The sequence below is a fragment of the Tursiops truncatus genome, chromosome 3 (genome assembly GCF_011762595.2).
Source record: "Tursiops truncatus isolate mTurTru1 chromosome 3, mTurTru1.mat.Y, whole genome shotgun sequence".
In the NCBI taxonomy this organism is placed as follows: domain Eukaryota; kingdom Metazoa; phylum Chordata; class Mammalia; order Artiodactyla; family Delphinidae; genus Tursiops; species Tursiops truncatus.
The window spans coordinates 102,386,587-102,413,541 of NC_047036.1; the positions used below are offsets into that span (position 1 = coordinate 102,386,587).

A 26,955-nucleotide genomic window follows, 5' to 3' on the forward strand; every position below is an offset into this window, starting at 1 on the left:
GAAAGGAATGCTAGAACAGGAAATACTACAAGGGTTAAAGAACCCAAACCACAGAGTTCCTCTTGGGACCATTTTAGAATTGTTTATTCTCCTGCTGATGCATCGTGGCAAGACTCATTCAAGCCATCTATGGTTGAATGGAACATTTCTGCTACCCACCTTTTTAAGCCATAGGCAAGGAAGCTCCACCCTCATGACCCTTGTATGGGAGTCCAAATCAAGTTTCTTAATGCTAAGTTTAAGATTTTGTCTTGTATACAAAAGTACAGGAGAAAGAAAACTTTGGTATCGGTCCCAGACCCATCTCTTAGTGGTTGTGAAATACTGCATATGAATTTTATCTGAGTCTCAGTTTCCTCATATATAAATATCATGTCTATCCACCTTTGAGTTTTGTAATTTGCATCAGCGTGTGTATATCAAAATAAAATAATGGACAAGAACACTTTGTGAAGGGAGGGGGGAAAAAAACCCTTTTTCTTCTACCCATTTTAGGTTCTCTGGCTGGGGCCCTGTAAATCAGAATGACAAAAGGCAGATTCATGAGAGAAAAACAAACATAAGTTTATTAACATGTACATCACGCATGCTCTTGGGAGTACCCAGCGATGAGTAAAGGGGTGGCTAAAACTTGGACTTATGTAGTATCTTAACAAAAGATCAATAAATTTTTAGAGCAGGGACAAGACAAAGGAAAAGGACTTTGAGCTTCAAGGGACAGTAAACTGTGGGAAGACAAATATATGGGGAAACTAATAGTAGATGAGAGCTAGTCTTAGCGAGGTTTGTTATGTAGTTTCCTCTGGTATTGTCTCTGGGCTAAGGGTCTAAAGTTGTCTCTGGTGATTAACTTCTCTTCCTGGTAGAAAGGAGCAGGGGGCACTTTGCAAATTTATATCCTGCTTTTAAGCAAATAGAGGGAGGACAGAAGAAACGCTTTTTCTTATATCTGCTTCTTCTCAATTTCCTTCAGTTCAAAATAATCCTAATGCCAAAGTGGCATATTTTGGGGTGGCATATTCTGCTACATTTTCAACTGTATGGGCTGTAAGGTACTTAAAAATTTTAAGTGCATTATTGTTACCCCAATCACGTTATCATCGCTCAGTAAAAACAGTGCCTAAATATGTATAAATCTATGTCAGATCTAAACAGAGAGAAAGAAATGAGCATAGTCTTACCCCATGCAGGTTTACATTCTGATTAGGTTAAATCCTTCCTCTATAGTATATTTCACTTTTCTCTGACCCACTATTTCAGCCTATCCTAGAAATGCTCATTTATCAAAGGGTTTTAGGGCTACAGCAATTTTGCAGCCTTGAAAAGAAGTACTTTCTAGAGCACACTCAGTTTTATTAAAATGTAGCTTTTATATGTTTACATGAACAAGCATTAACCTTATCGAGCAATAGGTGGATTGTGTCGTCAGTTGACACATTCCTCTTTTTTTCTTCCTCCATAAGTTCATCCTTCGTGGATCATGATATGGTTCTTTCCATTCTTCGTCACAAGTATAATGATTTTTTTTCCCTCTGATCAGATACTCGAGCTTACAAATTAGACATGGTGGCAGTTTTCCTCCATCTGGCATGTAAGCGAGAGATTTGGCAAATGCAGGTTTTATATTATTCAGTGGTGAGCTTGACAGTCTTGCATAGTCAGAAATGGCTACAGTAGATTCAGCTGCCCTGTCACATCAGATGGAAAGTCTATCATTGTTTGTGATCTGCTGAGGACGGAGGAGTCGGCATTGTGGTATTACATTCTCCGGTTGAAATCAAGCGATAGAAATTTATAACTTTCCCCAGGTATCATTTATCTAGCTGTAGTAGTGTCTATGGAAAGGGTTACTCAGCCTTGAAGGGTTGCATTTCTACAATGCCTAAATGCAATGAATCTCCAGTCACAGTAACCACAACTGCACAACGCTTCACATGGCCCATCAGATCGGCTCTGTGCTGCATATATGTGGTGGATGAAGTTGGAGCAAGAATGACTTTTGTGAATTACACAATCTGGTGAATTACATTCAATGGTAAATCGTACAGTGACAGTGAGACATAAGTCAAGAATTTTCCTGTGGAGGGCTCCATCTCTGGAATATATTGCACATACTTATTTGAGGCCCTATTTCCCCACAAATGGGAGTTTAAGTTTAGAAAAATCCTTAGGATCAATCATCTAAAAATAGCCGGAAATGTGAACAATGCTCCTGGCTCAAAGATCTCCACCACAGATTAGTAATAATAACAGAAAATGGAAAGGGAAATGCCCAACAACATGGGAATACTCTGCATATACGGTGAGATATAATGGTGCCCTTAAAAAACATTTATAATAATTTTAATGGTAAAAATGCACATCATTAAGTTAAATAAGCCAGGATATAAAACTGTATGTATGTTATAGCTTTAACTATGGAAAAAATCTGTAAAACACTGGAAATAAGATACACTGAAATATGAGTAATAGTTATTACTGATAGCAGAAATATTAGTGGTTGTTTCTTTTCCTCCATATGTTTTTCTATATTTTTCATTTTTTTTTCCTACAGTAGACATGCATGACTTTTAAATTCAGGGGAAAAAATGAACAGATTAAAATAAAGTCTTTTAACTGACTTTTATGGGGATTGGCTGGTGGGACTTTTTGTATCCTTCTTTCAAAAAATACCCTTCCATAAATTTTTAAAAGGTAACATGCTCTTTGAGGTCTTTCTTAAATTAAAAAAAAAAAAAGGATAGGACACGAACAAATGAGCCCTACATTGCTACTTTTTCCAATTTCAAGGGGTAAAAAAGAACCATTTCCTTTCCAGTGACCCATATTTTCCCCCTTCACCGTGCATCTCTGGTCAGTGGGTTCTGGCCCCCAGGCAGCAGGCAATCCTGCTACGTATTGATTGACCCATCACTCTGACCTGAGGCAGCCTGGGAATTCCTGACCTGTTCTATTCATTTTATTAATCATCAAAACTTTGGCTCTGAGACATGTTGCTATTGAAATAATTTCAATAGCAAAATGAACCTGTGGGGTTCATTTTGCTTTCATCATTAACTTCAGCTTTCAATCTTTTCCCCTTTATCCCCATCAGAAAACTTTTCAAGCCTTCAGTCTGGCTTAGACATTAGCACTGAGGCCTGTTCGTTCAATTAGCCTCTGTGCTTCATTATGCTCCATGACATAATGACATAAAGTGATTTGCCCCAGTGTACTCTGAAGTGACTTGCTGGTGTGGTGCAGCAAGGCAGCAAGAATTTTTGAGAAGCCACATTCTTGTTGGTATCATACTTTTAAAAATACCATATGTCTCACTGATTTTGCAAAAAATTCCGTTTCTATATGGCTAGCTCCACCACCAGACAAACATATGTACTTGTGAGACCTTCAAGATGGTGGAGGAGTAAGACACAGAGATCACCTTCCTCCCCACAGATACATCAGAAATACATCTACACATGGAACAACTCCTACTGAACATCTACTGAATGCTGGCAGAAGCCCTCAGACCACCCAAAAGGCAAGAAACTCCCCCACGTACCTGGGTAGGGCAAAAGAAAAAAGAATAAACAGAGACAAAAGGATAGGGATGGGACCTGCACCAGTGGGAGGGAGCTGTGAAGGACGAAAGGTTTCCACACACTAGGAAGCCCCTTCGCGGGCAGAGACTGCGGGTGGCGGAGGGGGAAGCTATGGAGCCGCGGAGGAGAGCACAGCAACAGGGGTGCGGAGGGCAAAGCGGAGAGATTCCTGCACAGAGGATTGGTGCCGACCTGCACTCACCAGCCCGAGAGGCTTGTCTGCTCACCCGCCGGGGTGGGTGGAGGCTGGGAGCTGAGGCTCGGGCTTCGGAGATCAGATCCCAGGGAGAGGACTGCAGTTGGCTACGTGATCACAGCCTGAAGGGGGCTAGTGCGCTACAGCTAGCTGGGAGGGAGTCCAGGAAAAGGTGTGGACCTGCCTAAGAGACAGGAGACCACTGTTTCAGGGTGCACGAGGAGAGGGGATTCAGAGCACCGCCTAAACGAGCTCCAGAGACGGCCGTGAGCCATGGCTATCAGCGTGGACACCAGAGACGGGCATGAGATGCTAAGGCTGCTGCTGCAGTCACGAAGAAGCCTGTGTGCGAGCACAGATCACTATCCCCACCTCCCCTCCCGGACCTGTGCAGCCCGCCACTGCCAGGGTCCCGAGATCCAGGAACAACTTCCCTGGGAGAACACATGGTGCACCTCAGGCTGTTGCAACGTCACATTGTCCTCTGCTGCCGCTGGCTCGCCACACATTCCATATCCCTCCCTCCAACCTCCCACCCCCAAGTGAGCCAGAGACCCCTAATCAGCTACAACTTTAACCCCGTCCTGTCTGGGTGGGGAACAGACACCCTCAGGTGACCTACACACAGAGGCAGGGCCAAATCCAAAGCTGAACCCCAGGAGCTGTGTGAACAAAGAAGAGAAAGAGAAATCTCTCCCAGCAGCCTGAGGAGCAGCAGATTAAATCTCCACAATCAACTTGATGTACCTGCATCTGTGGAATACATGGATACACAACAAATCATCCCAAAATTGAGGCTGTGGACTTGGGGAGCAACTGTAGACTTGGGGTTTTCTTTCTGCATCTAATTTGTTTCTGGTTTTATGTTTATCTTAGTTAAGTAGTTAGAGTTTATTATCATTGGTAGATTTGTTTATTGATTTGGTTGCTCTCTCCTTTTTTCTTTATATATATACATATTTTTTTTCTTTTTCTCTTTTTGTGAGTGTGTATGTGCATGCTGCTTTGTGTGATTTTGTCTGTACAGCTTTGCTTTTACCATTTGTCCTAGGGTTCTCTATTTTTTTTTTTACTACTTTTTAATAATCTTTTTATTTTAATAACTTTATTTTATTTTACTTTTTTCTTCCTTTCTTTCTCTCTCTCTCTTTCTTTCTTTTTTTCTGAGCCATGTAGCTGACAGGGTCTTGCTGCTCAGGTCAGGTGTCAGACCTGTGCCTCTGAGGTGGGAGAGCCAAGTTCAGAACATTGGTCCACCAGAGACCTCCCAGCTCCAGGTAATATCAAACGGCAAAAGCTTTCCAAGAGATCTCCATCCCAGCGCTAAGACCCAGCTCCACTCAACCACCAGCAAGCTACAGTGCTGGACACCGTAAGCCAAACAACTAGCAAGACAGGAGCACAACACCACCCATTAGCAGAGAGGCTGCCTAAAACCATAATAAGGTCACAGACACCCCAAAACACACCTCCGACACGGTCCTGCCCACCAGAAAGAAAATATCGAGCCTCAGCCACCAGAACACAGGCACAAATCCCCTCCACCAGGAAGCCTACAAAAACCACTGAACAAATCTTAGTCACTAGGGGCAGACACCAAAAACAATGGGAACTACGAACCTGCAGCCTCCGAAAAGGTGACCCCAAACACAGTAAGTTAAGCAAAATGAGAAGACAGAGAAAAACACAGCAGATGAAGGAGCACAGTTAAAACTGAACAGACCAAACAAATTAAGAGGAAATAGGCAGTCTACCTGAAAAAGAATTCAGAGTAATGATAGCAAAGATGATCCAAAATCTTGGAAATAGAATGGAGACAATACAAGAAACGTTTAACAAGAACCTAGAAGAACTAAAGAGCAAACAAACAATGATGAACAAAACAATAAATGAAATTAAAGTTTCTCTAGAAGAAATCAATAGCAGAATAACTGAGGCAGAAGAACGGATAAGTGACCTGGAAGACAAAATAGTGGAAATAACTACCGCAGAGCAGAATGAAGAAAAAAGAATGAAAAGAATTGAGGACAATCTCAGAAACCTTTGGGGCATTAAACGAACCAACATTTGCATGACAGGGGTCCCAGAAGAAGAAGAGAAAAAAAAAGGGACTGAGAAAATATTTGAAGAGATTATAGTTGAAAACTTCCCTAATATGGAAAAGGAAATAGTCAAGTCCAGGAAGCACAGAAAGTCCCATACAGGATAAAGCAAAGGAGAAACACACCAAGACACATATTAATACAACTACCAAAATTAAATACAAAGAAAAAATATTAAAAGCAGCAAGGGAAAAGCAACAAATAGTATACAAGGGAATCCCCATAAGGTTAAGAGCTGATCTTTCAGCAGAAACTCTGCAAGCCAGAAGGGAGTGGCAGGACATATTTAAAGTGATGAAAGGGAAAAACCTACAAGCAAGATTACTCTACCCAGCAAGGATCTCATTCAGATTCGACAGTCCTTCCTCTAGAAGGACTGAAACAGGGTAGTTATATGAATCTTGATGGTAGAGAGTAATGGGTCCTCTCTCCAGAGTGTTGCCGCCAGAAAGAAACAATTCCCCCACCCCGTGCCATTTCACTTGAGACTCAAATTCACAAGAAAGAGAATGGGATTGGCTTGGCTTGAGTCACATGCCCATTCCTGAATGAATCCAGGATGAGGTGAGAGATGAGAGAGTGGAGTACTTTCTCTCTGATTGGCTAAGTCTCAGTCTTGGACTCATACTTGAGGTTGATAAACTCAGGGTCATGAACAAAATGGATTCCCTACAAGAAGGAGATACTGTGTCACCAGAGAAAGGGGAAGGGATGATAGAAGGGCCAGCTTAATCAACCCCCACTACAATATCCAGCATGGTACTTATCTCTTTGTATTTTATTTTGTCGTTTATATGTCTAACATATGTTTATACGTCTTGCCAGAATTTATATTGCTTTAAACTATGCCTCAATGTCTATTTGCATATGAGAAACATAGAGCTCTCTCAATAAGCATTTTTTAATTGCTAGTTTAAAGTATTATCCATTCAAGATGTACTGGCAGGGATCTTCTAGTAATATTGCCCAATTTTTTGAAGTGATGATATAAATTGCAGATAACATGTTAGGACAAGTGGTTTATCAAAGCACATCAAATCACTCCAAGTGGGGATTCACAAACTTAGGGTGGGAAGGAAAGAGAGTTCACTTTCAGTCTCTTTCCTCATCCTCACATTCACCCCATCACCCCCACCCTACATGTGACACGTTGAGAAAAGGACTTTTCCACAATCTAGAGGGTTTTATTTCAGCGAGACTTGAATCTTATGGTTTGAAATATGCTCTGAGATCCTTAGTGCGAGAATTAAATGTACATCAACTAGGAGAATGGCTGGATAGCACAGCCCCGCAGAAGACAGGCTGTGGAGTCATAATTCCCACCTGACACGCTGACTAGTCAGTATGTGAAATGGGAATAATAATATCTACTTCAAGGTTGACATGAAGACTAAACCCAATAACGTTTATAAGGTCTTAGCATAGTTTATGACGTATGATAGAACTCAATAAACAGGATAGCTTTTATTAAATCTGATCTGCCATTAGATTTGATATGTGAATATTTCCTGGGGATTTTTTACAATAGCCACACATTATAAATAACCTAGTAGAATAATCATGTTGGAATCTTTGCTACTTTGCTAGCTCTGATCCCATTAGCAATGTACTATCAGTCTAATGAATGATCACCATGCTATCCCTGACACAAATATTAAGTTTTGCCTTTTAGCCCTGGGCCCTTTGTTCCTGTGTGCATTAACTTTGTACTCTTATAAAGTTATTTTCTGTCATTCCTTATGTTTGCTCCTTTACGTGATTTTACACTAATAAGACCTCCTTGCACTTAGCAACCTTGCCATGAATGTTGATTTATCTTGTATCACAGTTTGGACAAGCTACTGCCCAGTAGGCTTTGAAATTAAGCTGTAAAGATTAAAAACATACAGTTTGCAAAACTTCTACAATCACTGCCTATCTGCGCTCCTTTTCTACTTTTCTCTTTTTCCTTTTGCATTCTTTCTGTCCCCCATACACCTGAGGGAGGGGCTAGACATGGGAATCATGCCCACATAAGTGTTCCCTGAGTCTCTAGCTCCTGGGACTAAGAGAACAAGAATGACATCACCTGCCATGGCTCTCCCTGGACTATGTCAATATGGGGCTAATTTAGGGTGCTCTGTAGACATTTATAAATGTGCCAGGTCAACAAATTATCTCATCTTACCCTTCCCTTATGCCAGGTCTTTCTGAGAATGTTCTAAAGACCTCCAGAATGAAAGGATAAAATTTAAACATAGCTTTTCTTAACTCCTTGAGAAGCCTGTCATCTTATTATCAGTTGAATGGTGATACTGTTAGCAACATTATGCACATTCTGTCTCCAAACTTTTAAAATATTCACTTATCTATTCATTCCATAAATGTTTACTAAGCCTCTCCTTTGTTCTAGACAATAGAGACACAATAGTGAACAAGGCAGATAACAGTCTGTGCCCTTATCCCCATACAATTAGTGGGGAAGACTGGTTAGAAATTAAACAAGCAATTATAAAGAAAGCAGTAAGCACTGCCATAGAAGACAATTGAGCTGCTATGGAAGCATAGAGCAGGAACCCTTAACATAAAGGGTATCAGGGAAGACTTCCCAGGCGAAGTCCAAGGAGTGAGTTAGCTACATTAAAAGTAGGGTGAAGGAAAGAAAGAGTGAAGGCAGGGAAAACAGCGAAGGTGCTTAGCACATAGTAAATGCTCAGTAAACCCTTGTTGACTGAAAGAGATAGAAAAAGCAAGGCATATTGCAGGAAATAAAATAAGTTTACTAGATTAAAGAGTATATGTAGGGAAAACAGGCAAGATGAAGTAGAATTGATAAGTAGAGTTTAGGTCATGTAACTCACATAAAAGGAGTCAAAGTATTGCCTTTTTCTGGGCAATGGAGAGGTAGTCAAAAAAGACAATGACTTGGATAGATTTTTGTTTTAGTCATATCATTTTCGCTGCAGTATAGGAAGTAAATTGGAAACAATACAGAACATAAAGAGAACAATTAGAAGTCTATGGAGTAATCCAAGCAAGAGAGACAGTGGCCGGGATTAAGGTATGAGGGAAATTGGATGGAACTGAGAAGTATTTAGGGTTGTGTGAAAATGGCTTAGAGACTTTGGATGAGAAGCAGTGCTAGAGAAAGGGGTCAGGCAGGAATCTCAAGATACTGGCCTGGACAACTGGGTGAACTATGTTACCCTTCACTGAGATAAGTAACATGGGCGAAAGAGCAGGTTCAGAACAAAGGATGCTTTGTTCTGTATCGAGTTGAAGATGCCTGCAGAACACCCAAATAGAGATGTCTTGTAGGCATTTGGATAACTGGGTCTGAAATTCAGAATAGACATATGTGTTGGAAAGGAAGATTTGGAAGTTGCCAGGATATGGGTGGAAAATTAAACACAGTGAAACGGATAGGATTATATGTTTAGGAGAAAATCTAACCAATGCCAATACTAACGACCTGGGCAGATGAAAATGAGGATGAAAAGAAATCTGAAATGAAATGGCCAGAGAGTTATGGGGGAAACCATGAGTAATATGATGCCATGTATTCAATAAGGAGATTGTTTTAAGATAAACAAAGTTACCACTGGTGTCAAATGTTGCCCATGGGTTAAATATGATTATGCCTAGGAAGTGTATATCCAATGAATTTTGCCACGAGTTCATCTCTTGGGACCTATAAGGGTAGATTCTGAAGGGTAACAGAGGTAAGACCCAGATACTTTAGGTTGCAGAATAAGTGGGCAGTAAAAAATGGAAGCAGTGATACAGACTTCTTATTTCAGGAAGATCTGCTGTGAAAGAAAAGAGAAAGGTACATCAGGAGCCAGAGGAGATACAGGGTCAGTGGGAGTGGCTTAAGCATACATCGGAAAGAATCACCAAACAGAATAAATTTAAGGATCAAGAAAGTAAGAGCACAGTGACTAGACTGAGCACGCTGAAACAAGCACAAAGAACAAGAACAAAGAATTCAGTAGAGACGGAACATGTATTTACGAGAAATGGTACATATCTCACAGAAATATGAAGGGGAGCAAGGTGGGTAGAGGTGTTAAGTGTCGGGGTGCAGAGACAGGAGTTTGAAGGAGACCTTTGTGAACAGCTTCCATTTTCTCTGTAAAATACGGAGTGGGGTCATCGACTGACAATCATCAGGAAATTGGGGGGATGGATAACACGTTGAAGGAGAATGAAGGCTTGAGAAAAAAAGAGCACGTTAGGCAAGCAGAGAAGGATAATCAGGAAACACTGAGAGCCCAGAAGAAGTTGGATCTTAAAGTCGTGGTTGTACCATTCTCCTGCTACTGTGATTTCAGTAGTTTTCACCACCCCAAAGTCAAAAAGAGGCAGGTAATAGCACGGACCCACTTAGTTTACTCTTTCAGCTTCAGACGGCAAATAGTTAGGCCTCTCCTGGGATTACAGGGAGGGGTCAAATCCATGGATTTAGAGAGATTCATGTAAAATTGACATATTACCTAAAATTACTTCCATCGCCAAAGCCATGAGAATGGAAGAAATAGTGCAAGCAGCTGTAGGCTAACAGTTGAGACGTGAGTTCTAACCATAAGTCTGCCCTAAACAGCTATGCCTCCTTCATCAAGTCATTGGGTCTCAGTTTCCTAATCTACAGGATAAAAGGACTGTCTGAGGCATTCTCCTCCAAGTCAGTGATCTCAGTTTCTGTGAAAACATTGCTGCTGCCCTATACCAGGTGTGAGGGTATCTCCACATCACCATAAATGCAGGAAAGGTGATCATAGCCCAGATTTCATAAACAACACAACTGAGGGGGAAACTTCTAGAAACCCGCTTATGTTCAAGAACAGAGATCCCTGACTATCTCCAAACCTACGTCTTATCCGCATTCTGAAACACCCTCAGATTAGGTTTGCCCATGAGAGGTCTATAGACTCTATGGTATTATCTAGAAAAGGAGCTCAATTGTTAGCACATCACAGAGGGAAAACAGTGTCGCCTGAACTGGGTGAAGTGACCGATCTGGGAAGTAGCCACAGAAATAATCCTCCTCAGAGAGGAAAAGACATATTAGCAGACAGGATTTCACAAACTTTTGTGTAACTCGACAATTAATTGACACACAGTATAAAACCAAATCAAAAAACATTTTTTTAGAAGCTAACGTTCCTCGAGACTCAGGCCAGAGAGTAGTGGAGGGATTTTTCTTTCATTTTCTTTCTCTGCCAGATGAGTAATTTCAGAACAACTGCTGAGTGCTGAACAATAAGACATTCAAGGACCAAAACTCGAGAGTCATTTTTTTCACCACAACACCCTCGGGTAGCCGTTCCCTGTCTCTGGCAGACAAAATTATTTTCCAGCTGGCTCCTGGAGGACCATCTATAAACAAATTAGAAATTTCAAAGGGTTTGTTTTCTGCCTCCTGGCTGCCAGTAGGGGCCGTTCCCTTTGTGTCCTTCATATGAAAAAGTAATTTAACAAAGAAAAAAGAGAGCACGCCTTGGTTCAAAACAGAAAAGCGTGTCCCCTCTCTCCCCCTCCCTTTCGTCATCCCCCTCTCTGTCCATTGTCATGTTGGGTCAGTTTTCTGTCAAAACAACTTTTATTGTATGCAGCTTTTCATCCTGCAGGGCTCCAAGAGCCTGAGAGACAAGTTGTTTTCCTCCAGCAATTCCATCAGTAAGGAGAAAATGGAAAATGAGCCCTGATTTATGGCTGATCCTCCATAACAAACAGGGGCAGGAAACGCCCACCCGGCTCTGTAGGGAGAAGTCAAAAGTGGGTCCGCTCGCCTGCCACCCAGCTCAGATTCAGACCAAAGGAAGTACGGCCTCAAAACAAAAGAGAGCTCTTGAAACATTTTACAACAGCTTGTCCTAGGCAAGGTACAGGACATATTTCAACGGGAAGGAAAAAAATCAAGCGTGCCTTACACCAACTCAGAACAGGAATTAAGCTTAATATCTGGGACTTCTGAAAAACCTTCCCCCTCAAAATATCCCAGCAGATGGGAAGCACCAGGTATTTAGACATAAGAACGCATTATATTCCAAAGGAGAAAGTTAGCAAAATGGGTCCCCGGTTTACGAAAAAGGAAACCAAGACCTAAAGAGAAGGGAGGGTGTGTGTGTAGTGACACAGCAAATTGTTTAAAGACAGGACAGAGTTACCATTTCTTGTTTTATGTGGCCCAAAGTCAGCTTACGGAGACTAAGATGCTTTCTTGGGGTTTGGCTTGAAAAGTCCATTTTCTCATTATTATCTTATTTTTCATTCTTTGGGATTGATTTGGGGCTTGGCTGGCAGTCAAGAGCTAGAGAACATGAGGTTCACAAATGCAGCTATTTCTAGCCTGCTGATATGCTCCACTAATCATGTTTTAAGTGGCATGCCAAATCGAGACTTTGCTTTCTAGGTTTGCACTTTAAGGTGAAGAGGTCTTAAAAGCCTTCCCAGCACAGAGCATTTCATTTAAGGAAATTCTTGACTCAGGCAAACCAATTTGGAACTATTTGGGAGTATGCCAATAGAGAGAAAAATACTGTGGGGCTTAATTTGGTTCTGTGCACTTTTTTGAAGCATGTATTTTGCATACCTTTACTTCTAATTCTTTTCCAGCAGAGTGTGTGGATTCTGCAGGTAGATCTCCAGCAGTGATTTCAGCCCTGGGGGTCAAGGAAAGAATGAAAATGGCTTGGAGGAGTAAAAGCTTCCAAAAGCGGTCAGAGCCTAAGTCTGGAGTACATGTGTGTGCACGCACACGTGTACGTGTGTGTTTTTGCTGGAGGAGGTGCACGTGGGCGTGTGGGGTGCTAGTGAATGAAGTGGAGATGCAGGACAGAGATGTGATGCCTCAACTTGGCTAAGGCTCAAATACCACCCCGGAGTCCTGATTAAGCAAAATGCTCAGGACAACATTCGGGTCAAGGGCAGCACCCCCCGCTGGCTCACTGCCCACTCACAGCACTGTTCACTCGCCCTCCGTCCATATGTACCTTCCACACATACCCCCGAGTGCATGCTTGGGAGCCAGTTAAGAAACAAACACTATTTTAAATTCATTTCCTTTTTAAAACAATGCTCACAAGAAACGTATTTCAAGTCTGTTTCCCATGAGTGAGATGAAGCCGTTCCTTTCTGGCTATGTTAAAGAAAAGCATAATCTTGGAAGTACAGAAAAGGAGTCAGATTTCAACCAGAGTATTTATAGCACTTGGGCCGAGTTGACTGACCTAGGTTCAAATGACTAATAGAGAACAGACAAATATTCCTTCCCTTCCCCCAACAGCATAAAAGCATACAGTATTATGCTGAGGCCAAGATTTAATAAGCCTAAACACGTGTAATATAAGGAAGATGAAATGTAAACCACAGAAGGGGTCTTGGTAGTGTATTCGATACCATACAGCAGTTTTACAAATTGTTTATTTCCTTTACCAGATGGGCCTTTTAAAATTTCCTCTCTGCGTACCTTAGTACCTAATGGCAAACCCACCTGAATCGCTTCCATCCTGCACAGCCCTTGCCGGGATCTTGGCCAGACACAGTGCATGCAGAGTTAATGCCAGCCTTGAGCAGCCCTCTGCCCTGAGTAGGGTTATTAAACAGGAACATTTGACTCATAATTTGTTCTCCTTGTGTTAAGTAGATTGCAATAACTCAGCTGTCCAGGATCTGTTTATCAATGCTCTGTGGCTTTTAGCAGCAAATATTTTATAACCACTAAGTTTGATGTTCAGACCACTCATCAAATGAAAATCTCCTGTACTCAGAGCTGGTTTTATCATCACAACCCACCAACTGGAGAACCCTGGAGAGGCAGTAACCCTGCCCCAGAGCCTATCCGGCTTAGCCGTATCTTCATCCTGGGAAATTCTCTTCCACTAAATGACTTTAAGAGAAACTGGCCCACCCTCAGAATAGGCTATAACATTTCAGAGATTCTTCATCGGCCTTCACTGTCCTAGTAAGTTGCCATTTTATTGAGTTTTATTGTCTCCTTTATATGCATCCTAATAAAAGTGAAATGGGGTATATGTAATAAAGAGGAATGGAAATGAGGGAAGATGTGGATGAGAAGAAAGCAAAGGAAAGAGAGAGAAACAAGGGAGAGAAAACAGAAGGGAGCTCAAGAAGGGAGAAGGGAGAAAAAGAGAAAGGAAGGTAGATGGATCCCACTACAGGTTGCATTCTGCTGATGCTGAATCCCTAAAACTAGATCATTTGAAATTAATAAAAGAAATTATTGTTGTCACAGATATGCTTTCTCCGTAATAATCTGATTTTTTTAATGAGCTGCAGAGGTTCTGGTATTTCCCAGTTAGCGTATAAGGTACTATCCCCCCAAAGAAGGTATACAGCAGTTTATTGTATAACTGCAGAATACGGAGCAGTCATTAAAGAATTAGTAATGAAACCAGAGCCATTGACCTATCATGCCTATAAGAACCTATTAGATAATGTAACATCTAAAATAATACAAGAATAGAAAGTTAACATTCATCATTTTCATTACTAAATGAAGCCCACATGTTGAAAAAATGCTTGTGATTCAATTTTTGAAACAAACTTCTTGTACTTTTCAGTGACATAAACAAATGAATTGCCTCTATTGACTAAGCTTAAGTTGGGAGACTGTGTCTTGCACCTAAGGAGTATTGAATAATACTGATGTTGGTACTAGGACTAGGGTTCTCAGGTTGGCTCGGCCTCCATCACTTGCCCACCTAGAATAGAAGAGAGGTGTGACTGGGAGGCACTGTACAATAACAGTCCCTCAAGTCTCAGATGCGAGAAGCGTCTGTCCAAAGGAATGGGGGCCACTGACAGTTAAAGACATCAAATAGAATACAAGGCAGACAAAAACACAGCTACTATCCAGAAAATCCCCTCTCCCCCTATCTGTTCCTATTTTCTTTTCTTTTCTTTCTTTTTTAAGAGAGAAGAGGGTTGGGTTTTTTTAATATAAATTTATTTATTTATTTTTGGCTGTGTTGGGTCTTCGTTGCTGCATGCGGGCTTTCTCTAGTTGCAGCAAGCGGGGACTACCTCACCTTTGTTGAGGTGCACAGGCTTCTCTTGTTGCAGAGCACGGGCTCTAGGCGCGCAGTCTTCAGTAGTTGCGGCTCGAGGGCTCTAGAGCACAGGCTCAGTAGTTGTGGTGCATGGGCTTAGTTGCTCCACTGCATGTGGGATCTTTCCGGACCAGAGATCGAACCCGTGTCCTCCGCATTGGCAGACGGATTCTTAACCACTGAGCCACCAGGGAAGTCCTGCTCCTATTTTCTGATACAACAGCTACATTAATCACAGAGTATTAGCCCCATCACTATGACAACTACTGAGAATCTCACAAAGATAATGATTTACAATTAGAAGAGAAATAGAAGGATTATTAGAGGAAGTCTCTCATAAGGAAAGGACACTGAAGTTGAAACTTGAGCAATATACGTGAATTAGACAAGTTCAAGAGTAAGAGTAAAAAAGCCTTTGAGGTTGAAGGAAACCTAAATGTGAATTCTCTTAATTCTAAGGAATTTGGAAAATTCTGCTTTAATTCATATGTAGAAAGGAACAAAACCCTAACAACAACAGAAGGCTGGAAAACCTGCAAAATCATAGTTTTTTAAAACCCGTCAGAAGCAGACACAAAGAAACCCAAATAACCCATACTCCAGAGAGTGAGGAACACTTTCCAGGAGAAAAATAAATAAATAAAGGACTGAGCACTAGTCTCATACCTTGCACAACTGCAGCAGGAGGAGGGATCCACCATAGACTTACTAGTCAAAATTCTAATGACCTTTTAACAGCCTCATGTGGGAAGCACAATGGATTGCAATTCAAAGAACCCTCAGCCAGCCACAAAGCAAGTCTCCACTCACTCACCATGTCTTTTCCATGGGTCTTCACTCAGTGCTTGGGAGTAGACCTAAAGAGAAGGAGTAGAGGAGATCTGAGAGACAGGCGCCTTGAGATGGTGTCTATATCTATCCATCCATCTATCTGTCACAGATTTGTGTGTATTCACACACATACATATTTGTTTTTTACAATATGTATTATACACACATATATGATTTCTTTATATGATATTATAGATTATATTTACATATAAACACATTATTCTTTAAAATTTTTTTGACTAAAGCAAAAATACAAACATTGGTTACGGTATTTATAATATACATCGTGGTAAAGTATAAAGTGACAAGACGACAAAATATGGAAGGAGATTGAGGGAATTATTCTATTTTAAGGTACTTATGCTGTTCATTAAAGAAGATGACAGGGATTTCCCTGGCGGTCCAGTGGTTAAGACTCCATGCTTCCAATGCAGGGGGCACGGGTTAGTTGGGGGGAACTAAGATGCCACGTGGTGTGGCCAAAAAAATAAAATATAAAAAATAAAGGAGATGACAGTTTAATAATCCATATTGTACACTCCAAAGCAATTACTAAAAACAAGTTTAATACAAAGACTTATGAAGATAATACATAAAAGAAAATGGGATACTAAAACAAGTACAATTTGCTCAAGAGAAAACAGGAAAGGAGAAAAAGTAGAACAAAGAACAAATGGATTAAGTATAAAACAAACAATAACATGGGAGACTTAAATGCAATTATACTAATAATTATATGTAAATGAAATAAACATATATATTAAGTGGCAGAAATTATTAGTTTGGATTAAAAAAAATCAAGACCCAACTTCATGCTGTTCCTAAGAAACATATTTTAATTATGAAGCACAGACAGGTTGAAAGTAAAAGCATGGGAAAACGTATAACGTGTAGAGCAGATAAGCTCCAGAGAAGGCCACCATCAATCCTACCTTGCACGGACAAACCTACTGTTTCACACATCAAAAGGTACAAACTAACTCCCCTCCCCTGGAAACCAAGCTGGCTTTAGTGACTTGTTTAATGAACAGAATATAACAGACATGGCATTCTTGGACCACTGAGGCTACTTTATCATAAGCCTTACAGCTTCTGCCTGAGGTGCTTAGATGCTTACTTTTTGGATGTCGCTTTTGAAAAACCAAGCACCCTACAGTGAGAAGCCTGGGTCCTTCCCTGCGGAATCAGCAAAAGGGGAGAAAGGGGGCAAGAATTATACTATATGAGGTCTCCCCATATGGAGAAAAACATCTGTAATAGGAGAGAAGTATTCCTCCAAAAAATTCCCTAACTTTGCGTTTTTTCCCTTAACACATTGGGCTTAACCATGAAGTATATGGTCAGTTGGGGATGGGAGCCGGGGGTGGCTATCAACCGGGGTGAAAATAGGTATCTATCAGAAGAGTCCTTCTTTAGGTATCCTCCTGAGACCACTGGGGATCCATATTGATTTTCCCCTCAGAATGCTCGAAAAATGAGTCTGAATGATACAGTAAGTAAATTAACTTCAAATTTCTTCTGCACCCAAAGCTGAAAACCCATTCACTATTTTATTTTTGGCCCTAAATAATGTCCAGGCACATTGTCTGACATAACATATGAGAGAGTCAGCAATGAGATTAAGTGACAACATGAAAATATAGACACTCCAATAATAAAATGTCAACAATGTAGAGATGACAGATTTTAATATACATACCCTCCCATTATCATATTAAAATTCAGAAGTATTGCATTTTATATGAAAGTCCAAATCAAATTATCTTGCCCTTGTGAGTAAAAGTTTTTGCGAGTTAAAGTCCAAAGACATTAAAGTTAAAAATCAGTTTTTCTTGATCAAGTTGAGTGAATGGTCCTAAGTCTGAAATTCTTAAAGTTCAAAATACGTCCTCCTTAATTAAGTATCCTTTCATCTGTCAGGTAAAGGAGTTCTTGATGCCTCAGTAAAATTATTGTTCCTTCAGCAGCTCCATCCTGGGTTGTCTCTCCCTGGAATGGATGTAGTTCCTTCTTGACATTAAAAGTGGCATTCAGTTCAGTGCCAGTTCTCTGTATGCATCCCTCAGATGCTGAACCCTATTCTGATGTAAGTTTTTCCACACAACCAAGCAATTCTCTGACACCAGCTGGGGGTCCTATAATTCAACTCAACTGTCTGACACTTACCAGGAGATAGTATCGGACTACACAGGTAAAGGACACAGTCCCACAAGACCGTCCTACACTTCAGATGCCAATTATAAGTGCAGGTTGTTACCTGTGACTCTGACGGACTGGCTATAAATCAGAGGTTCCCATGACCCTGTTCTTGGGTTCCATTAATTTGCTAGAGCAGCTCACAAAACTCAGTAAACCTGTTTACTCGGTAGATTACCAGTTTATCACAAAGCATATTAAAGGATTTAATTCAGGAACAGCCAGATAGATAGGAGAGATGCATAAGACAAGCTAGACGAAAGGATTAGGAATTTCCATGCCCTTACTGGGGTACCATTCTCCCCAAATCTCTATGTGCTCACCAACCAGGAAGCTCTCTGAACCCCATCCTTTTGGGTTTTTATGGAGGCTGCATTACAGAGACATGATGGATTAAATCATCAGCCATTGGTAGTTGAATTCAATCTCCAGATTTTTCAGAGGGGGGGGTAGTGGAATTGAAGGTTCTACTTCTCTAATCACGTGGTTAGTTCCACTGGCAATCAACCCCTATCCCTAGGTACTTTTCATATCATTAACATAACAAAAGACACCTTTCTTCTTCTCATCTCTTAGGACAGTCCAAGAGTTTTAAGCTCTCTGTGCCAGGACCAGGACAAAGACCAAATATGTATTTCTCATTGTCGATCACAATATCACAATCCCCTTTCTAAGATCCTGAAGACTTCATGTGACACACAAGATTATTACAGCCCTGGCTCCAAAACCTCCAAATTGAGGAAACAAGATGATCCCCAGCCTCTATCAACAGTTCCCACAGGCGATAGTGTACTCTGAGAATCCCTTCTAAGAGCTGCTAAAGGCCATATAACAAAAATTCAACATCTGAGGGAAGTAAAGTAGATGGAACAATGCTTGGTTCAGCATCTTCACATGCAGTCAGTTAATGTCTGTTATCCAGAATCCACAAACGGTGAATTCAAAATAAATCGGGTGAAATCTCCCAGCAGAATGTTAATGAGGGCACTACTCATTCGCCATTTCGGTGATCTCTCTAAACACTATCACATTTCTCAGAGTGCATTTCAGATATTGCTGCCTACTTACAAAGATTAGAAATTTGAAATCATGGGAACCCAATCACTAAGAATTATTTGCAGTGCCTATCTTTTCCATCCAAGTTATTAAACTACTTTAGTTTCACTTGCCCTTTTGTCTTCAGCATTCCTGGAACTTTGGTGCTGCCTGAGGGTGAGGTCTGTCTGGTAATACAGACTTCACATTATGTTACGAGAAAGTACTTCTGAGCTTGGGCTGCCACTTCTGCCTCTTGTATTAGAATTGCTTAGGGAAGAATTTCACTCCCACACTGAATACATTCAACTAGAAGAGTACTCACAACCGGACACCCACTTACAGAGAAGAAATTGGACTCCCTACCTCACACTGTATACAGAAGTTAACCCAAGATGGATCAAAGATCTAAACATAAGAGCTAAAATTATACACTACTTGAAAGAAACCAAACAGAAGGCCACATGTTATATGATTCCATTTATATGACATGTCCAGAATAGGCAAGTCCATAGAGACAGAAGTAGATTAGTGGCTGCAAGGAGCTGAGGAAGAGGGGAATGGAGACTGACTGCTAATGGGTATGGGACTTATTTTAGGGGTGATAAAACTGCTCTGGATTAGATAGTGGTGATAGCTGCATAAACTTATGAATATACTAAAATTCATCAGATTGTATACTTTAAAAGTGTGAATTTTATAGTATGTGAATTATCTCTAAAAGTTTTTTTTTTTTTTTTAAGTACATTCAACATATTCTAGAAACAAAGCTGCTGCTGATACATCAAATTCCCAGCTCCCAGGGCCTAGGAGATGCCGTCTTTACTCCTCCCATCAATTCATCTGGCACATTTTCTTGGAGCCGGTTGTATTAGAATTTGTATAAGTACTCTAAAACTTAGTGGTTTTAAATAGCAACTATTTATTTAGCTTGAGTTTCTGCGGGTTGACCAGTTGAGCTAGGCTTAGCTGAGTAGTTCTGATCGTAGATGGTTTCATGTGTCTGCAATCAAATTCTGGATCAGCTAGGGTCTACCTAATCTAGGACAGCCTCAGTGGGGTCGTCATCTTGGTTCCACATGGTTGCTCATCCTCCAGCTAGACTGGGATTGTTGTCACATGGGCAGCAGGCTTCCAAGAGTGAAAGAGGAAGTGAGCCTAGAGGAAGAGGCACATCATCACTTCCGGTGCATTCTATTAGCTAAAGTAAGTCACGATGCCAGTCAAGATTCAAGGGCAGGGAAATAAATTCCACTGCCTGTTGGGAGGAGCTATGAAGACACAATGTAAGGAGTGGGGATTCAGGTAAGGGTAAAGGATACTGAGAACTTTTGTAACCTACCACTTCCTAGAGCAGATGTTGCAAGACAAGAGTTGTGCAGTGGGTCTAGTGAACAAACAGTACAGATCAGAGAGAGAGGCTAGAGGATTCCAAGAGGGAATTTCTAAGAGAAACAAAAATAGGAACTAAACAGACGACCTGATGTATTAGACTAGATTGAAAGGAGTTTTAGAGTTCTTTCAGAAAGTACTACTACGGATTATAGGATCACAGAAAACAATTCCTTCAGGGAATATTACTTCAGGTGGGTAATATAAGTGTGCAAAGTGGCCAGATGGAAGTCAGCAAAGAATGAGGTGCAGAGTGCATGCCCATCTTAAAACACTGAAATCATTAATTTCAGGGAAAATAAAAAGGATTTCATACATACTTTAGTATAATATAGAGTTCATTGTATATATGGTCATATTTACATATTTACCTACTTATATATTTACATGGTCATAATAATCCAAACACTGAATATTAATTTAGCAAGAAAATATGTAATGCAAGTACAATGAGAAAATAAAGTACAGAAAGATGCATGTTTTTGGATCAGGGAATGGGGTGAAGTTTGGGGAATCGCAATCCCAGGATCAAGAGAAAACTCAAAACATCTCCAGTACCGCTGATAGGAACTGAGACAAGTCTTTGATTTACTGAGAAAGTCCCAGGATGCATGCTAAAAGCAAGGATGTAAAACTAAGCAGTTAATGTTACAGACTTAGATTGTCCTACATATTATATTAGCATACTGTATTTGTCTGTCTAAGGATAAGTTTATTTGAAGAAATCTGGGCAAAGTAGTACAAAGTTTAACTCAAAACATGTGGTAATTACACTTAAATAAACATAAGGAAAGAGTTTTAAGATTTCCAGTTGCACATGGTCAATCGTTGTGGTTGCCCTTAAAAATAGTAGTTAATGTAGCCACAGAATGTTAATAAATGATTTCAAAACCTCAAAGTTTATTGGGAAGATTTCCAAAATGTATCAGTATTTGCTTGAAATGACTCCACCCATGAGCATGGGTTTAAAATCATTACAGGACAATTATCCTTCTCCTCCTTTAAGATAAATTTGGAAACTTTGCCTTAAGTAGAGCCTTCTATATTAAGAACAACCTTGAACTTCATACCGAGAAAATTAGTATGTGTAAATTTATACAAAGTCTACAATAGTAGAACATGAAGGCAAACAACATTCCTGAATGACGAAATAATCTCTTCATCCTCTAGTTTGGGTCAGGCACTTATTTTTCGCTCAGAGGCTTTATAATTTTTATAAGATTACCCATAAATCTTCCTTGCCAGAAAACCAACAGTAAGCAACAGTTTTTTGGATCTCTGTTTCCTTGAAGCAATTCTCTTTCATTTTCTGAAAACCACATACCAGGGTTTCTGCTTGAGGCCAATCAGATTGATGTACTGACTAGCAGGGATGGGTAACCTATAGAAAGAAGAACTGGCCAGAGCCACTGTTCCCACTGGCATTCTCATGAGACACACCTAAGTTTCATTCAAGGCTTCACTGTGTAATACCCTCATTTAAGCAGAGCTTGTGGATAATAAAATGCATCTCAGGGGTGAAACCACTCTGTCCTGTTCAGCAGGCCACATCTTCAGGACCACTGTGAAACCAAGCGTCTGTTTTGTGATGTTTGAAGCCAAAAAAAGAGGAATCAGACCAATCTGTAAGTTTTGGCCTTGGTGTCTCATCTCTTACCTCAAAATTCTAGATGGGTGGTTGAGAGAGGTTAGATTTTAACCAAACCATTTTAATAGTTTTAAATTACCTTGGTATAAATAGATTCTACAGAAACAAAATTACTATGAATTTGAAGATTAAAGGCAAGTTTTTCATTTTTTCAATTAATTGAGTGGACATCTTTTGGGTATCTACTTTGGAAGAGGCCTGGACAAGACACTGAGGGTTTGCTAAAATGAGGAGTTTTCAGGCCCAGCCCTGAAGATTTTACTTTAGTCATGGAATCAGGTGTTTAACCAGGGTTTGCAAACTCGTGGCCTGTAGGCAAATTTTTTCAGCCTTGTTTTGTTGGCTTGCTTTGTTGAGTGTCTAATTTGAATGTTTTAAGCTAGGCATGCATTCTCCAGCTCATTCTCTGCTAATTTACATTTGACCACTCCTCACAATTATATTACCCACCTGACCCGAGAGGGAATTGACTTTGCAACTTTGAAGACTAGATATATTACATAAGAAATGAAATAAATTGGAAACCTGTGCTATAGAGAGAAACATAGACTTTTAATGTGAAAGAGACTACTATGAATCCTGGTTCTGCTACTTAATATCTATGTGATCTTAAGCAAGTTGTAATAACTTCTTTGAGCCTTAGTTTTCTTGCCTGTAAAGGGAGCTACAAATACTATCTCACAGTGTGGTTGTGAAGATTAAACAAGATAATATTTCTTATTTGTACAAGAGCCATCACATTGTGAAGGCTGTATAGTTTGGTAGCCACTCTTTGCCTCCCCTTACAGTAGATGCCTATGGAAGCTCAGAGGAAGGATCCATTAGTTCTGGCTGGGTGGGCGGGAACACTTGGCAAATCAAGTGATGATTTGAACTGGGCCGTGATGGATGGAAAGGATTACCATGGACAAGGAAGGGGTGTGGGGATTTCTATGTTTTAGGATCTTCTGTTTGGGGAGAGTGTGTTTTGAGTCAGGCCATGTGATGAGAATTCTTTGGGGTTGAGGATAGTAGAGAACATCTCCGTAGCATAAGCAGAGAGCTAGTCTGGATCAGGCATTGCTGTTCATCACTTGCTTTCATGCTTTCCCATCATGGGGTATGAAGCACTGCTGCTATATTTATGGGGCAGAAAGTAATTACCAGGTTCCTGGAGCAGAGATGGGGGCTTAAAAGGCCATTCACGGAAGATAGCCATGAAAGGAAATATGAGGCTCCAGGGACCAATCCTATAGTTGTAAGCATGCACAGCTATTTCTTGAGAACAAACCAGATGCCATATCTTAGTCAAATGACCTTTCCTAGGGTTTAGTGATGGGCAAATTGTGTTATACGTGGTTCTTAGGATTACTAGAGTATATCCTGTAAGTCCTTCTGAGTGGACCGTAACTTCTACAGGCAGTAGTTAACTACCTGAGATGAGGGAAGAGTTAGTTGCTAGAGTGGTGGCACTGTGGGTGGATGAGTAGGGGGGTAGTCCTGTACAGATTCTGCAGTGTCTGAAGAAGTCATGATTGTGTAGGGTAAGTAGGAATAGGGCATTCCTGAAGGAACAGTTGAATTGTTCCATCAGGCCATCAGTCTGTAGCAAGCAATGATGAACATGTTGGTGGACATGAAGGAATTTGAACAGTGCTCACAAAATATAAGATAAGAACTTGGACCAAGTATCTGAGATCCAGAAGATTGGTATTTCAAGGAGACGAACATTTTCCTTCATCACAAGAGTTGCAGAAACTATCATGAATGTGGGGAGAATGGAGGAATGGTGACATTCAGGGGATAAAGTGCGCCATCTAAGAAAGTGTGTCCATCCTCATGACTACAGGAGGAGAGAAGACATAAGATATGAAAGAAAGTCCATCACGAGACTATCCAAAGGAGTATAGGGGTTAGGAGTAGGAGGTTTCCCCCAACAGAGGTCTTGGTTATTTTCGTAGTGGTCTGCTTGCCGTCTCTCAGACTGGTGACCCAAGCACTAGGCACCTGGCCCTACCACACCCATGGCACTGTTGACCCTACCTAAGTGACATGTTGTTTTCAAGTACCCATGAGAGAACCAGCAAGCCACTACTTGTATAGGCGCATCGGACATCCCCACTCCAATATGAGGGTTAAGTACTATGGTAGGAGTTTTGGCAAAACTCTAGCCTTGTAGAAATCTATAAGTTCCAAGAAATCAGAGAATTCTAATGCTCTGGACTCATCATGTACTTTTCTGAGATCTCTTCTAATTCTCTTGTCAAAGGATTAACCCATTCTACCCAGGTGACCAGGTGAGAATGCAGAACCTGGGTATGAAGGTCCACAAAACCTACCTTCTAAAGAGTTCATTCATAGCATTGGCCACATCCTAGGTGATAAAGCTGTCAGACATGATCATCCTGAGGTCAGGAATCTGTGGTTAGCCCTGCATCCAGGGTCACCCTGTTAGAAGATGTAAATTACCCATCTCCACCACTTCAGAAAAACAGTACTTTATTGCATTCTCCCTTGATCACTGGATCTGGGTCACCACAGGTAGCTAGCTGCTTTTGCCATCATATGTCGGGAAAATGGAGGGACTCCCCCCAGATCTCTCAGGAGGCAGGAATGTGAGCATGTTTCAGCTTCCAACGTTTGAGAATCATCAGATGGCTGCCTTGTTCTATATTTTTTTTTACCACAGAGCTATACTGCTTACACGTAGTACATAGAATATGGCCATTGACCCCCACTGGATAATGAGCAGAGGGATCTGGAACCTTGTGTAGCCCATGGAATGTCCAAATTGCTCTCTTCGGGGGATGTCTGATGTGCCTCTCTAGGGTTTTATTGCACTGAAACTGTCAGAGATGCTCTTATACAAGTAGATCCTGGACATATGATAAACTCACACGATTGTTGGTTCTTGCAGATATGCCTACCGGAGCTTCACATAAAAATTCAAATTTTCAGGTTCTCCTGAAAAATAAACATGCCAAAACAAAGGATCTACATTCCCACATGGCAACAATCCACAGGACCGGGAAAAAAAAATCTTCTTTACACTAGCACGTGCTCTCCAATCTCCACAGTCTTCTTCAGTCCTTGTCATGTTAAATGGATGACCTCCCTCGTTTACTTTTGTGATTGCATATCTTAATTTAAAGGAGGAGAGAAGACAGAGGGAGGAGCACGATAAAAGGAAGGGAGGTATGAAGTATGAATTACTTAAAAGGACATATACTAGGCTATGAGAAGAGAAAGATAGGTGGGGACTACAATGAAATCGTCTATGAAAACTCTCCTAAGCTACTAAGCTTATTTTTTACATAACGTTAAGACAATGAAGGCTTTCACTTAAGAGTTTAGCAAAATGTGAACTGCTTTCGAAAGATAACTTCAGAAGCAGTGTGGATGACACAATGTAAAAATTAAAGATTAGAAGCAAGGACGTTTTTATTTAAAAAAAAGTACACAGGAGAAAAAATTAGAGTATGACCTAGCCTTGCCCAGAGTGATAGAAAGGAGGGAAGGAATATTGTAGAGAATTTGGACATGGAATTCATAGAACTTAGGAGACAACTGGCTAGGTAAGAGGGAGGAAATAAAGATGAGTGTGATGAGTCTCTGGGAGGAGAACATGAACTCTGGATAGAGTTCAGGGAGAACTCATTGGAGAGAAAGATGAGTTCCACTTGAATGTGTTAAAATAGAGGGAGTGGCGAGTCATTTCCTACGGACACATCTAACAAGTGGAGCTTGGGAGAAAAAAATACTAGAGATAGGGACTTGGAAATCAAAAACAAATGCTATTTGAAGCCAGAAACTAGGTGAGATTGTTTAGGGCGTGGAGAAGAGGGGTATACAGAGCCCTCAGGAGCACTATACTTACACAAAAGGTGATGGAAGGAGTGCCAACAAGTGAGAGTAAAAAGAAAATAGGAGACATGGGGATGCAGTGGATATTTTCCATTGGTCCTTCCAAACCCACTTTCTACCCAGCTCTGTGCCTGGGGAGGCTGACCTGTGTGGGCTGCTTCCATTGGCTCCCTTGTCCTCTGGCAGTGGGTCTGATTTGGCCAATAGGAAGCACAGGCAGAGATCAGAGGCTGGGAAGAGAAGGATGCTGGGGGTATTTATTCCTCTCACTCGCTCCCTACTGGGTGTTCCCAGGTTAGCTACATTTCTCTCTGATGTTCACAGCTCTGTTGGGTAGGTTCTCTCCATGCAGCCGGTTGGCTAACTGGTCCCATCTCTCGCCCCTAAGGGTAGTCACAGCTCCCCTTCCGTAGTCCCAGTGTACTGCCCCTACCCTGATCTTCATAAAGAGTCCCTTGGTTACACTCCTTTCAATCGCTCAGTGTGAATATGCCATCTGTTTCCTGCTGGGATCCTGACTGATTCAAAGGTAAATCCAGGAGGGTGCACTGTCCTGGAAGCCATGGTAGAAGGACCTGCATAAATGCTCCAAACCACATCATGGGATAAGGACTAACAAGAAGCAGAGTTTGTCATTTGTTTTTAGAAGACTGGTGTGGGCGGGAGTCAAGATGCAAGGTCTGGTGGAGGAAATGAACGGTGAAAGAAAATAGAAGCAGTGAGTAAGAAATATTACTTCAAAAAGGCTGGTGGTCTAGGGAGAAAAAAGAGAGAGTATATCAGTCTGAAGCAGAACTAATCTATTCCTTTAAAGTTAAGGAGAGATGGAAATAGCCCCATAAAACTGCTTTTTTTGGTCAATTGCCTCATTGTCACATGATTCAAATGGCCTCCTTAAATTAGCATATCACTTTCTCCCTAGGATTTTAATTTGACGGAAAGGTTTCAAATATGACCAAGAGACAGCTAAAGATGAAATATCTAGTTCAGGCTTACCTCTCTGAGTCATTCCAGCTATTAATCATTTATAGGACTCTATAAGCCACCTCTAGGAAAATGATGATTCTTTATTGCTTGT

At 40.9% G+C, this 26,955-nt stretch overlaps 1 long non-coding RNA gene across 1 annotated transcript; it reads right to left on the minus strand.

Moving 5' to 3' along the window:
• Window positions 1-545: 545 nt before the first annotated feature.
• Window positions 546-15,732, minus strand: LOC141278317 (uncharacterized). Its single transcript, XR_012330836.1, has 3 exons — window positions 14,912-15,732; window positions 12,454-12,523; window positions 546-1,584 (listed from the first exon to the last, which is right to left on the minus strand). It is a non-coding gene; the product is annotated as an uncharacterized lncRNA (long non-coding RNA).
• Between the last annotated feature and the right edge of the window lie 11,223 nt (window positions 15,733-26,955).